Raw genomic sequence first — 15658 nt, forward strand, 5'->3', positions numbered from 1 at the left:
TGTGAAGTTGTTTGAGGAAACAATATTGTCCAGGGCACCAGGGAGAACACAGCAGATTCACAGAAGTGGTGTAAGTGACATGGGCGCCCTTAACCTAATGGCACCCACCTCCACTGCTAGGGCATGTTGTTCTGCAAAAGTGCCACCCATTGGATCTCTAACTGTACAACCGCTTGCCAGGAATTTCTAGCCCATAAATCTTTAACATCCCATTGTATTGTGTATCCATTTTTCATAGTTTCTTATATGATGACAGATTTGATACATGGGGAATACCAACTGGCAGTTACAAAGCAGCCACGCTCAGAGGTAGGTTTATCAGCTGCACTGTTAGCTTGAATTCAGAGTCATACAGCACAGAAACAGACCATTTGATCCAACTCGCTAATACCGATCAGATATCCTAAATAAATCCAGTCCACTTGCAAGCATTTGGCACATATCCCTCTAAACCCATCCTATTCCTGGTGAAGGGCTTCTGCCCAAAACATCTACTTTCCCACTCCTCAGCTGCTGCCTGACTGCCTGTGCTTTCCCAGCACCACACTCTTGACTCTAATATCCAGCATCTGCAGTATTCATTTTCACCATCCTAGTCATATACCAGATGCCTGTTAAATGTTGTAACTGTACCAGCCTCCACTACTTCCTCTGGCAGCTCCTTCCATACATGCACCACCCTCTGTGAAAAGGTTGCCCCTTAGAACCCCATTCAAATCTTCACCTTAAACCTATGCCTGCTGAAGACTTCCCCCCCCCCCGGGGAACAGATGTCATTTATTTACACTATCTACACCCCTCATGATTTTATAAACCTCTGTAAGGTCACCCCTCAGCCTCTGAAACTCCAGGGAAAATAGCCCCAGTCTATTCGCTGTGTCTGTAATTCCCTGATAGTTGCCTAGCATTATCTCTTATCTAAATAGATAATAGATTCTCACAAGAAAACAACTGGTGTCAATATAAACAAGTTGATGTGACCTTTGCTGTTCCAGATGTGGTTTTCAATGCTGTAGCTCCTCACTGGATGCAGGTGAGAGAAAACAACAGAATACTGTCCTTTTCAAGCAGCAAAGCGCCTGAATTATTTTCCCTGCAGAATAACACACAAAATTTGTCTCTAAGTCATGTTGGCAGCTTAATTAGTGTCTTTCCTTAACTAACAAATACAAGTCAAATCAGTAGGCAATTGAATATCAAATACTAGATCCAAAAAAACCTTCCTTTCAAAATGAATCCTATCTAATGTAGGGTGAAATGAAGAGGAAAACTGCCTTGAACCTTACAAAGGCAAACTCAGGACTTTCAGTGGTTGATTCTAGTGTTGGAATGGTTTCCCTCCTGTTTGAAATGTTCAGAGTTGCTTCCGCCTCTGCCTTCTCAATCCCTCCCCATGAGGGAGAGAGAGAGAGAGACTGTAAGCATGATTGCTCGATGCACACAGGCAGAATATTTTCAATCTTGTCCTTATCAGCTTTATCAGGAAACAGCATGATTTGATCTCGCGCTCTCAGCCAGCTCTGTAAATCCTCGGTTTGTCTGCCGATTTTGCCATTTTTTTCCTTTATCTACTCTTAGCGATCAATGAAATAAGCAAACAAGGAGAGAGAGAGAGAGAGAAACAGCCAAGAGGGATGTACTCAGGTGAGGTTGTGGAATAACAGCTGTGTGGAGACAGACTGCCCAAACAGAACAGACTTACACATCTGCACTTGAAAGGAAGGAGAGAGAGAGAGAGAGAGTGCACTGGCTCTGAGGGATTGGGAAGAACGAAATGTTGGAACTGGTTGCTCTCGCCTGACCCCCGACCCTAGCATTGGTGCCAGCCTCGTCTGTGTCAGGTTGGAACTGCTAATGACAGCATTAAACCTCTGAGCTCAGATGTAAAGGCTGTCCATTTGCTTTTGCATCGCCTTTGATCTGAATATGGACTAGAATGGATTAACAAGACCACTGGGGAGAACAGTCAGTTACAAAAAAGAAACATTAAAACATATTTCAAAAATTTTATTGAGATTATATGCCGGACTGCAATAAAGCACCAGCCCTGGTTATAATCAAGCAACTGCTAACAGGTACAGCAATTTTCTTTGTCTTTATTGAAGCTTTTTGTTTGTTTCACTGTGCTGTAAAAGCTGTTCCTTTGCTAAATGCTAGAGATTGTTGCCATAGTGATTTGAGTGTAGTTATCGGGTACCAAAGTTTATCCAAGTAAGACACAGCATCTATCAATAACGTTTACACGATACGCGCAATATTTATAGGACTTTGCCAATAGTTCAGGAAGAAAAGACGGAGAACCATTAGCTGTCATAATGTATAGTGCGTGCCTGCTTCAATTTATATTGCCACCCGAACCAAGCAACTATAACTCTTGTTTGGAGATTTAGCTCAGTCAGTGCTGTTTAACCGGTCTGATTTCTGCAAACGCTGCCCGTGCTATGATGCAAAAATTGGACGAATTGTTGCTCCCTACCTTAAAAGTGCGTTTAAAATTTAGTCTGTGGCTTCCAACAAAAGAAAACCTACTTATGCTAACGTGGCTCCAATGGAACGACCTTTACTTGCATTGTTTTTGTGTACTGTACAAACGCTTCTATTAACTGCATTCTGTTCACAGGGTTACGGTGCCATTTGAAATGCAGTTAGAATAAAAGAACAGCAAAAAAATGCATAGCTGTTGGAGATGAGCAAGGGGAGTTTGTGGCTTGCTTGTATGTTGGTATACAGTATACAAGACTAAGAGGCAGCAGATAATTTATGTTAAGTGTGACGACCAAGTAAACAAAATGTGTCAAACTGCTTTACCAGAAAAGGTTGTGGAGGGGATTGGATTGGGAAGTTGATGTTGATTCACTTCAGTTATTTTTGTGCCCATTTTGGGGCACACATTTGCAGGTTGCTAGCGGTGATTTTGCATTTCACATCTTGGGTGTTTGGCAAAGCGAATACATGGAACACAAAAGTGACACATTTGGACAATAGTCTTTCTTTTGGTAAATGGTCTCTACATAATCCCTTTAATAGAAAGCTTCATTCTTTCAAAAAAAAATTAACAGAGAATAATTTGGAATCTCCTGTCAGTCATATTTGGTGACCTGCAAGCTACATTCCATGTCGTCTCAGGACAGTCCTTATTATGGGCTGCTCTTGATTGCATTTTGTAGGGAGGAGGATGTGAGCATTTGCTGTTGTGAATACTGCATAATTATTCCTTTAAATAACAGAAAATTCAGGCTAATTCTAAGTCTGGAGCTCTGGTAATCCAAGTAAACAACGGAAGACTTCAGAGGATAGGCATACTTTCATATGTGTCCAAATGTTGTCACTGAAAATATTACTTAAAGGAATAAGTGAGCAAGGAAACAGTTCAAAGGAGATTGGCTGAGTAGTAAGAAGAGATGTTACAATTCTAAGACTGTACCCCATTGTTATCCAAGACACCATTAAAACTTGGAAGTCACTTCATTTTTAAGGAATGCAGTTTATATGTTACCCCTCACTTGGAAAGTTCCTGATTCAACCACTAATTCTATGAAATATATGCCAACTTGTAGTGATAAAAAGCAAATGTTATTGAGTAATGACAAACAATCCAAATGCTTTAAAAGCTAAACATTTGTTGCAGCATTATTGCATGAGCAATTAGGTTTTTTCTAATCTTCACAGTATTTTAGTTAATTAGATTCAAAAGTCAAAGAGAATAGAAGTGTTACATTCAGAATGTCGAGTTGTATTTAAGTTTTATCCAATACAGCTAACCTGTAGCCATTATAATAATACCCTGTAATTCTGAACTCAGGATTTCACAAAATGTCTTCCTTAAATCCGTAAGCAGCAACCAAACAATGAGGTAATCAGTTTACACTGAATGAACTCAGATTAGACACTGATAGTTACAACAGATTAAATGCTTTCAGTAATGTGCATATTGCAGACTAAAGTTCAGAAACATTTCTGCTTTTAGAAATTCCCAGTACACACTGGATGAAAAGAAACAACTCATTACTGTCTAGTACCGAAAGGCTAAAATGTGTTTGAATCATAATTACTCTTATAACAAAGTTCACCTTTTGCTTATTGCATTCCATAATTTGTATTTTATTCATGACTGTTATACATACCTGCTGTATATGAGTAGGTTACGCAATTGCTACAATTGACCAATATCAGAAACTAGAACAAAGCTGATTGGCAAAGAAAAGCTGTGGCTAACTTTTCTGTGACAGGAATGTTGCCTTACAGAAGTGGCACTTAAACATTCACATCCACAGGTCACTTAGATGGAACAAATGACCCTATGGATCACTTCACCCGCTTTCTCTTATCACCACAAAATAATTCATCAAGATTAATGGAAAAGTGCTGAGGCTTTTGTTGAGACATCAGTGAGCTCATGTCTGGTTCTGAGCTGAACAGCTTCGGTCTCATGTTGGAGTCTGCCTTCAGCCAATTCCACTTTATTGTTTTCTGCCTCCAAAATATTGATGATTCAATGGTTGAGTTATATGTTCATGGCATGCCAGGTCCTTCAGAGCTGAGGCTCAAATATTTGGACCACACTTGGTGCGAAGACCAAACTTTTATCACAAAATACCAACTTTGGTCACTTCAATTTTGGACCAGACAGTGGGCACCAGTTGACCCTTTGTAGAACACAGGCAGTCTGTAGGCTTCACTTTGTGAGCCGCTGCTTTACAAAAATGTACCACTCCTGAGCAAATGGAGGCGGGAAGTCTCTGTCATAATTACATTGCCGTGATGTCTGAATCTTTCACTGTTAGCATTTAAGTTATTGGAAGCAATATTTTTCTACAACTGAAAGGTCCAAGTAATGGGCAAAGAGCTAGGCCAGCTGAAAATGTGTTGCTGGTCAAAGCACAGCAGGCCAGGCAGCATCTCAGGAATAGAGAATTCGACGTTTCGAGCATAAGCCCTTCATCAGGATTCCTGATGAAGGGCTTATGCTCGAAACGTCGAATTCTCTATTCCTGAGATGCTGCCTGGCCTGCTGTGCTTTGACCAGCAACACATTTTCAGCTGTGATCTCCAGCATCTGCAGACCTCATTTTTTACTCAAAGAGCTAGGCCAGCAATTTCCTTGGGTTTTGCCTGTGCTCTGTCCTGCTGTAAATTTGAAAGAAACATGGTGGAAGCTCTATTTAAAGGGCATTAGTAGAGAGTTTCCATACTTGCAGTGAAGTCATGCCAGCAGAGTGGAAATATTTCTGTCTGGTACTGCTACACTGGCATTGATCTGCCAATGTGGAAAATTGCCCAGATATGTCCAGTCCACAAAAAGCAGGACAAATCCAACCTAGCCAAGTCCTACCCTATCAGTCTATTCTCAGTTATAAGCAAATAGATGGAAAGTGACATCAATAGTTCTAAGTGGAAGCACTTGTTTATTGACAACCTGCTCACTGAGGCTCACTCTGGTGTCTGTTAAGACCACTCAACTCCTGACATCATTGCACCCATGGTACTAACATGAACAAAAATTTGAATTCCAGAGATAAAGTGAAAATGATTTCACGTGACAACAAAGCAGCATTTGACCAATCCTTAGAGTATAAAGGCAGGAGTATAATTAAGAGAGAAATCACGAAGGCAAAAATGGAAAATGGGATAACCTTGGCAAATACAGTTAAGGAGAATCCAAGGGTTTTTATAAATACATTAAGGGCAAAAGGGTAACTAAGGAGAGAATAGGGCCCCTCAAATATCAGCAAGGCAGCCTTTGTGTGGAGCCTCAGGAGATGGGAGATATACTAACAAGTATTTTGCATCAGTGTTTACTGTGGAGAAGGATATGGAAGATATAGAATGTAGGGAAATAGATAGTGATATCTTGAAAAATGTCCATATTACAGAGGAGGAGGTGCTGGATGTCTTGGAATGCATAAAAGTGGATAAATCCCCACGACCAGATCAGGTGTACCCTACAACTCTGTGGGAAGCTAGGGAAGTGATGCTGAGCCCCTTGCTGAGATATTTGCATCATCAATAGTCACAGGTGAGGTGCCAGTAGACTGGAGGTTGGCTAACATTGTGCCACTATTTAAGAAAAGTGGTAAGGACAAGCCAGGGAACTATAGACTGGTGAGCCTGATATTGGTGGTGGGCAAGTTGTTGGAGGGAGTCCTGAGGGATATGATTTACATGTATTTGGAAAGACAAGGACTGATTAGGAATAGTCAACATGGCTTTGTGCGTGGGAAATCATGTCTCACAAACTTGATTGAGTTTTTGAAGAGGTAACAAAGAGGACTGGTGAAGGGAGAGCGGTAGATGTGATCTATAAGGACTTCAGTAAGGCGTTCGATAAGGTTCCCCGTGGGAGACTGGTGAGCAAGGTTAGATCTCATGAAATATAGGGAGAAGTAGCCATTTGGATACAGAACTGGCTTGAAGTAGAAGACAGGGTGGTGGTGGAGGGTTGTTTTTCAGACTGGAGGCCTGTGACCAGTGGAGTGCCACAAGGATCAGTGCTGGGTCCACTACTTTTCATCATTTATGTAAATAATTTGGATATGAGCATAAGAGGTATCATTAGTAAGTTTGCAGATGACATGAAATTTGGAGGTGTGGTGGACAGTGAAGGATGTTACCTCAGATTACAAGATCTTGATCAGATGGGCCAATGGGCTGAGGAGTGGCAGATGGAATTTAATTTAGGTAAATGCGAGGTGTTACATTTTGGGAAAGCAAAACTTAGCAGGACTTATACACTTAATGGTATGGTCCTAGGGAGTGTTGCTGAATAAAGAGGCCTTGGAGTGCAGGTTCATAGCTCCTTGAAAGTGGAATCACAGGTAAATAGGATAGTGAAGAAGGTTTTTGTTTATTGGTCAGAGCATTGAGTACAGGAGTTGGGAGGTCATGTTGCAGCTGTTTAGGACATTGGTTAGGCCAATTTTGGAATATCGTGTGCAATTCTGGTTTCCTTCCTATCAGAACGATGTTGTGAAACTTGAAAGGGTTCAGAAAAGATATACAATGATGTTGCCAGGATTGGAGGATTTGAGCTACAGGGAGAGGTGGAATAGGCTGGGGCATTTTTCCCTGGAGTGTTGGAGACTGAGGGGTAACCTTGTAGAGGTTTATAAAATTATGAGGGGCATGGATAGGATAAATGGACAAGGTCTTTTCCCTGGGGATGGGGGAGTGCTGAACTAGAGGGCATAGGTTTAGGGTGAGAGGGGAAAGATATAAAATAGACATAAGGAGCAACTTTTTCACACAGAGGGTGGTATGTGTATGGAATGAGCTGCCAGAGGAAGTGGTGGAGGCTGGTACAATTACAACATTTAAAAGGCATCTGGATGGGTATATGAATAGGAAGGGTTTGGAGGGATATGGGCCAGGTGCTGGCGGTGGGACTAGATTAGGTTGGGATATCTGGTTGACATGTACCAGTCTGTTTCCTGCTGTACATCTCAATTACTCCAAGTGTGACATTAAGGATCTCTAACAAAACTGAAGTGAATGAGAATCTGGTGGAAGACTCTCCACTCGATTTAGTCATAACAGCACAAAAGAAGATGGCTGTTGGAGGGCAATCACCTCAGCTCCAGGACATTATTGCAGAAGTGCTTCAATATTGCTCCCTAAGCCCAACTATCTTCAGCTGCTCCATCAACGATCTTCCCTCCACCAAATGGTCAGATTGAAAATGTTCACTGATGATTCCATCATGTTCAGCACCAGTCCTGTCTCTTCATGTATTGAATCAGGCCATGTTAAAATGCAGCAAGATGAGGACAATATCTTGGCTTGTAGTGATAAGTGGCAAGCAACATCCGTGCTACACAAGTGCAATGACAAAGAGAATATCTAACTATCATCCCCTTCTGTTCAAAGCAATACAACTGCTACATTCCCCATTATCAATATCCTGGAGGTTACCATTGACTTGGAACTGAACTGAACCAGCCTACATAAATACTGTTGCTACAAGAACAATGAAAGGCGAAACATTTTTCAGTGAGTAACCTTGACCTTCAGTGCCAGTCTGCCAGTTTTAAGGCATCAGTTGGGGAGTATGATGAAATACTCTCCATTAACAGGGGAGCTTAAAAGTGTTCAATGCAATCCATGTCAGAACAGTCTATCTACCACCTTCCACATTTATTCCCTCACCACCAATGCAGTGTATACCATTGACAAAATACACTGCAATAACTCACAAAGGCTTCTTGGGCAACACCTTGCAAACCCATGACCAGCAACTTAGAAGAACAAAGATCTGCTGGTGCATGGGTACACCACCATTTGCAAGCTCCCCTCCGAAGTGCACAACATTTTGATTTGGAAATATACTGTGTTTCCTTCACTGTTGCTAGATCACAACTCTGGAACCCCCTCCCTCAAAGCAATGTGGGTGTACCTATACTCAAAGGACAGCTTCATTTCAAGAAAGTAGCTTAAAACCTCTCAATGGCAATTAAGGATGGAGGCAATAAATACTGGATTCGTCAGTGATACTGACATCCCATGAATAAATTTTAAAATGTTCTGAGGAATTTCTGGACTGCACTTGAGAAAGATGAGTGAAATGAATTTCGATTCTAAAATGAAGTGATAGAGGAAAAGAAATAAGATCGATTGCCCTCAGAACTTGGCACAAATTAAACAGCAATAGTGGCACTAGTGACTATAACAGGTGCAATAAGTGCATACACCTGCTGACAGTGGAAATACATAGCATGAAATAGTGGCGCCTTCACATAACATGCTATCTATTTAGACAGTTAGACATTATTTAAATAATTTCTAAAGGTGGCACGATGGCTAGCACTGCTGCCTCACAGCACCAGGGACCCAGGTTCAATTCTAGCCTTGGGTGACTGTCTTGGGTGTGGAGTTTGCACATTCTCCCCGTGTCTGTGTGGGTTTCCTCCAGGTGCTCCAGTTTCATCCCACAGTCCAAAGATGTGCAGGTCAGGTGAATTGGCCATGCTAAATTGCCCATAGTGTTAGGTGCATTAGTAAGAGGGAGATGGGTCTGGGTGGGTTACTCTTCGGAGGGTCGGTGTGTACTGGTTGGGCTGAAGGGCCTATTTCCACACTGTAGGGAATCTAATCTAAAGTAAATCAGCTGATATTTTTATATTTTCTGTTCTATAGTTTACAAACTTTGGTTACGATTTGAAACTTTGAATAAAGTAGTCAGTTTTTTTTAAAAAAAAGAAAACTGTGTTAGAAGGTGCTGTCTTTGTGAGAAAAACAGTTTTTCCAGTTCATTTGCAGAGAAGTGACTGATTGATTGTACCTTTGTGCCTCTTGCCTATGGTCTCACCATGCCAGGAATTATGCCTGGTTCATTTTTCTATTTCACTTCAGCAATCAAGAAAGAATGGAAATTAATGAAACAACTTACCATGAAGATATAATGGAGATAGTAAGGACTGCAGATGCTGGAAGTAAAAAAAATGGCTTTCAGGTATTGTACCTTTATGGACGATAGATGTGAAGCTGGAGAAGCAGAGCAGGAAATGTCGTTATTTCTGTTCCTACGATGCTGTCTGATCTGCTGTGCTTCTCTAGTTCCACATCTATCGTCCATGAAGATATAACACCTGAAAGCCATTTTTTTTAAATCATAAAAGAAGAGGCTTTGAAACAACAATGCATTGCTTGAACAGAGTTCCCTAAGTAATAATGCACTGGAATTGGTACTGTTGCATATGCTTGTCTCTCTCTTGCCTGCATTGCAGCTCTCCACCTTCCCATGCAATTACATGCCCCTCAGCCACCAAAGCCAACACACAGTAGGGCACTAAAATCAGCCCTTACAACAATAACTGGATTGCTATTCCATTTCTTCCTGTAGCTAGTTTCAGTGTGGCAATGACAGAAGTCTGAAGTTATGTTAAATTGCATTTCCTCTCCTCTATGTCTTGTTCAAAGGAAGAAGTAGTTCAAATTGGAAAAACCTATTTTTATTTTCCACCATTGCACCAACTAGCATTCATGGTTGAGAAAGTGAAAGCGTGTTGCCAGTTTGAAAGGACTGTTGTTTCAAAGTGTTTGGTGAGCCTTTCTCATTTGAAGATATGCAGTAAACTAATTTAACTCCTATTAAAGTACACCAAAGTGTCATAAACAAAGAGTAATCAGATGTATAACTTTCCTGCTTGCTTTCTTTCCCAGACAAAAATAAGAGCTTGCTGAACATTTTCCAAAAGCAAAGAAAAATATAACTGTATAAAAATGACAGGTATAAAAAATAAAGCTTGCATTTAAAGGCTTTCATAACCAATAGACATCTCAAAGTGATGTAAAGCCAATGATGTACTTTTGAAATGTTGTGACTGAAGTAATATAAGAAACATTGTAACCACATTGTGCTCAAAAATCTGCCAAAAACACGAGTCAGGGAGTGACCAGATATTTGTGTTTGTGTTGATTGAGTGATAATGGCCAAAAAAACCAGGATAACTCTTACTGCCCTTGAAGGCAGCGCCATGGGATCGTTTACATTCCCCTATCAGGCAGATGAAAGACAGCACCTCAGAGTGTAGCATCTCCTCAGTACCACACTGGATTGATGGTCTTGATTTTGTGCACTTGAACCCAGAGGCAGAGGCAAGGGTGCTATCAACTGATGTATCATTGACATTTAGTGGGGAAGAAAATCTCTGGACAATTGTCTCTGACACCCTCCAATTCTCCCTCTTAAAAGCAGTCTAGAATATCATATGCATCAAGTGTTACCTGTGAATCCATTTACCTGCTATCTCATCTGATCTCTGCTCTGGTCAAGAATTCTGTTCAGCTTCCTAGTAAAAGCAGATTGAGGAACAGCCCGCACCAACACTACATTTCACACACCAATAGCAAAATATGATAAGTGCACACAACATTTCTGAGGCATCACCTATTGTACAATCAAAATCACCACATCAAGAGTTCCAAACTCAGTTTTTAAAAAAAATAGGATGCTAATAGACGTCACAGTTTTTAAATGCGCAGTCGGTTTGAATCAGACAGATACTGGAGTCTCCAGCTCCAATTGTTTTTTTATTGCTTTTAGCCAAGAGCACTGTATTTGTGTTGCCAGTGTTGCCTCTGGATCCCTGAGTTAGGAAAGAAGACTTAAAGAAAAATCATACAGATTTTACTCGTGATCCTAACTTGGAAGTATATGCTCATGAACATTAGCAAAGGCAGATTTAAACTTAACTGTGCCACCCTTCAAAGTTGGCAGAATCAAAAAGTGAGGGGAAAAAAGGGACATCAGACAGCTAAGATTGTTGGTGCACTGGCCCATTGAGTCAGTCTATAATAATAGAGAACTATTCCAGCTATGATCCTATAATAATCATTTTCTTCAGACTGTTGCCAGGTGCTAGATATATCTTTTTCTTTTATCTTACACCAGAGATGTCAGTCATTATGTTGATATATCTCTGATGCCAGAAGAAAGACAAATGGTATTATCACTGTAGTTTTGCAACATGAGCAGGAACTGTAACAACTAGCATTGCATCCCCCGTGTGCAACGAGTAGGTCTGTGGCATTTAGCCAGACCTATTTCTGGGTCACATATACAAACACACACAAGTGAGGAAGATTTGAGATTCTGTTACAAAAGAGAACCTGATTCCCTATTATATGTATTAGTTAAAATTGTTAAAGGACTTATATAAAAATGTTAAATGCATGTATATTACAAAGGAAGCCACAAGGAGGAAGAATGAAAAAAAAAGTCTGAAGAGTTGCTCAACTAAAATGTGTAGGTTATTTAAAATGTGAGTTAAAATCACAATTGTCAGAACTCACCGTAAGCCTCACATATCCATGTTATTACCGAAGCTAAGAGCTGAGAAAGAGCACATGGCAACAGGCTAAATCTAGCAGCATCCAAAGAACGTAAACATCAGATGTGGAGAATAGGAGATGCAGATGTTGATATAGTTTTAGAGGTTAATGATGAATAATGATAACATCCTTTGTATATATGTATGGACAACAATCTGAAAGTTTGTCATAAGAGGAAAATGGAGGTTTAACCAAAAATGGAGATAAAAGGGGGAACAAAATCTTAGTCTCAAAGATGTGTCTTAAATGAACTATTAAAGGACAAATGGAGATGAAGTGGAGCAATTTATGGAAAGAATTCTAAAGTGCGAGGCCTACAAGGATGGAGATATGACGAACAAATATTAAGGCAAAAAGAGCGGGGATGCACAAAAGGCCAGAATTTGAGGAAAAATTGGATTCAATATTATGTAGTATTATTATTCAGTATTATGAAGTCAGAGGAGGTTATGGAGAAAGATAAGTTGCAAAAGCAATTCAAATACATGAATGAGAAGTCAAATTTGTGACATTAGGAACTCAAAACCAATATTGATCAGTCAGCTATAAGTGGATGATGGGCAATTAATGATTGGCACTTGTTGCAAAATAGGTTGGGGCAGCAGAGATTTGGATCAATTGAAATTTGAAGAGATTCGTGAATGAGAGCTTGGTCATGAGATTATTGGAATGGTCTAGGTTGAAGTGACAAAAATTTATTATGTTTTGTCAACAGAATTGCTGAATGAAAATACTGGGGTCAATGTTTCATGGGTGGAAGAGGGTGGTGGTTATAGTTAGAAGATAGTTCAGAGCTTAGTACAATGCTGAAGTTAAGAACAGCTTGGTTCATTTTAAAACAATGTTCAGGGAAGGAAATGGAATCTGTCACAAGGAGACAGGATTTGTGGCAGACAGCTAAAACAAGGTTTTGGTTTGCCTAATCTTCACAAATTTTTGCATAAAAGTCCATTAGATTACAGAGAGACAGAGACAGAGACAGAGACAATCTGTAGTTGTTGTCACTGAGAGATAAGGGAGTTGAGGTTAAATTTTGGAGGTGCTCCAGAGAAAACTGAGTGAAGGCAGGATGGGGTTAAACCATGAAGTGGAGCCAAGGTAGAGGCATTCTGATGGAGCTGGACAATAGAAGCAATGTGCTGGCAGGAATATCAAAGACTGGAGAGAGGTTAAGAGTTAATACACGTCACACAGAATCAAAGAGATCTTTCCAGGTTATGGTTATGTCCATTGCTGTGACCTGGAATGGTCAAAAATATGATGGTGAGATTGAAATATAGGGAGAGGAAATTCTGCCCTAGGGACGTGGCAAGAGACATGGAGAGAAGTGAAAATAGTTTGCTGAGTTGACCCTGGAGAGCTATTCATCCCTTTCTCATTGTCTGCCAGATTGTCGGAGATGGGACATCCAATTCCCCAAATCTATGGGAAGTCAAGAGCACAGCTGAGGGACAAAGGATGGCCTCTGAAAGCCACCAATTACTGCCCCTTGCCTCCAACCTCCCTGACTGCTTTGGCAGCTTTTCAATTTTCTGGCACTTTACGAATCTTGAAACTAGCTTTTTAAACGCCTGTCCTTGTACATTCTACAAAGGGAAAGGCCACAAAACGTATCAGCATTTGGGGACATAATCCAAAGGAATGACTTACTGTTGAACAAGCCTTGGTCAGCACTTCATTATTTTTGTCGTCACAAGAGATCATAATCCATTTTTGTTTCAAACTTTTTTGACACCTTTAGTTTTACACTGGAGGTATTTTGTCTCTCGAACAATCATCTTACTTTGGAATCCAGGCTTAAAAGCATCCGTAGTATTTTAAAGCTCTGGCCTTTTGTAATGAATGAAAAGTTGGAAAAGTGAGATGTTTTCTGTCACATCAGGGAGGAAACAAAGACATTTGGACAAGCTCATTATTTATTTTAACTTCTTCTGCTTCCCTCGAGAACTGTAGAGAGCATTAATCATGATTCCAATAAAGCCCATTATTCAGAATTTCCCACCTCCAGAGGCCAAGATATGGAAATGTACACCTTTTACATACCAAATTAGAAATCTCCTTAGATGATCTCCGAATTTTCCTTTCATGTCTTCTGTCACAATGCAGGAATAAAGATGTCACTCTTGTCACTGGGAATAAGAAGTCTTGCTCATAACTTACTTAGAAGTCCCAGACCATGAACCAAGGTACTGGATGTAATTAATTTAATTTAGTTTAATTATGCAGTTCTTGCTGTTTATGTTGCTTGATATTTGTTTTCACAGTAAGGGACCAAATGAATAAGAGTTATTTTTTAAGCAAACAGCAACCAATTTGGTCATACTTAATTTAAGTGCTGGCTTGGTGTTTATAAATGTATGGGAACAGTTTATCACATGCAGATGGTGAACACATTTGTAAACTGGTCAACAAATTCATAACATTTCCTTGACATGATTCTCAATAACAATAATGGTCCACAATTATTATTTTCAATGAACTTGTTCTTTTGGACATGTTTACAAGGTTCTTGCAATAGCTCAGTTGGGCCTTAGCCTGACCTCAGGAGGTAATACACCAGGAAATCCCAGTGTTCAAATCCTGTCTGTCCTGAGCTGATTGAACATCGAGATGCTGACAATATAATTAGCTTTAATAACCCTGCCAAATCTGTTTGGGAATGCTCTGTGAAGCACATTGGGACATTTTCATTTACATTAAAGAAAATGCTACATATAAAGAAGTTGTTGTGGCTGATATTGTCAGGAACCAAGCACCCAGCCAACATACCTGATAGGAATCTTGTGATTCTAGTTGTAAAGGCCATTTGTGACTTTTTAAAAAAAAATTCATTTGTTGGTGGTGGTTGTAGGGGCTCTGGCGAGGTCAGTATTTATTGCCCTTGAGAAAATAGTGGTGAACTGCTGCAGTCCATCTGGTGTAGGCACACCCTCAATGCTGCTGGGGAGTGAGTCTTAGATTTTGACCCAGCAGTACTGGAGGAATGGTGATATATTTCCAAGTCAGGATGGTGGGGAACTTGCACTGAAGATTTAAATAGCTTTAGGCTGTATCTTGCTAAAGTGTGCATCTTAGGGGAACATAAAGCTACCTTGTTTTTGAAAAAAGTAAGTATAAGGTTAGGGTGTAAGAAAAAAAGGAATCCCTTTCATAAAGGCCAAATGTCTCAAATCACCATACAGCTAAGAATGTACTTTTCAAGTATAGTCACTGTAGTAATGTAGGAAGAAGTAGCCAATTTGAACATGCCGTGTCTCCACAAACAACACAGAAATCCATGACCGATAATCTGATTAAGGGTTAACTATTGTTCACGACACTCAGAAATAACTCATCTTCTCTTTGAAATGGTACCACTCAGAAATTTTCATGTTTGAGAGGGCAGATGGCTCAGTTTAACATTTCATCAAAAGAGGGCCCCTCTGGAATGTCAGCTGTGACTTTTGTCATGAAGCTTACTAATGCTTAGGCAAGACTGAGCAATGATACCTTCTTGCAAATTATGAAAATTATTTTATTTTCTGGAAAAGAACATGAATTAAATCTGTCCTCCTTGTGCTACTTTAAAATTTGAAATACATCACCACATTGAATCTGTCAAGAGATACCTGAAACTGTTGACCAACTACATGTATATGACATTTCTACATCCTGGTTTCAAATCCACCTCAGACTAATAAGGTTTAAAACTTCTCTACTGTAAGGTCCTGTGCAAAAGGCCAACTCAGTGGTGTTAAAGCCTACATCTTAAAACTGGATTAAGTACAGCAGTGATAACCTCACTCAGACTGGCACAGAATGGCTGATGTAGGAAATGGGAAGGTGTCACGTT

The 15658-nt window shown here is 40.1% G+C and overlaps 1 protein-coding gene across 2 annotated transcripts in view; it reads left to right on the top strand.

The window, feature by feature from the left end:
- Positions 1 to 1617: 1617 nt before the first annotated feature.
- LOC132824754 (protein shisa-like-1) overlaps positions 1618 to 15658 on the top strand; it is a 163551-nt gene continuing 149510 nt past the window's right edge. For both annotated transcript variants that reach the window (XM_060839458.1, XM_060839459.1), the window contains exon 1: positions 1618 to 2075. The gene's annotated coding sequence lies outside the window, so the exon portion shown is untranslated. The remainder of the gene's footprint in view (positions 2076 to 15658) is intronic.

Source organism: Hemiscyllium ocellatum, chromosome 19, assembly GCF_020745735.1.
Source record: "Hemiscyllium ocellatum isolate sHemOce1 chromosome 19, sHemOce1.pat.X.cur, whole genome shotgun sequence".
Classification (NCBI taxonomy): Eukaryota; Metazoa; Chordata; class Chondrichthyes; order Orectolobiformes; family Hemiscylliidae; genus Hemiscyllium; species Hemiscyllium ocellatum.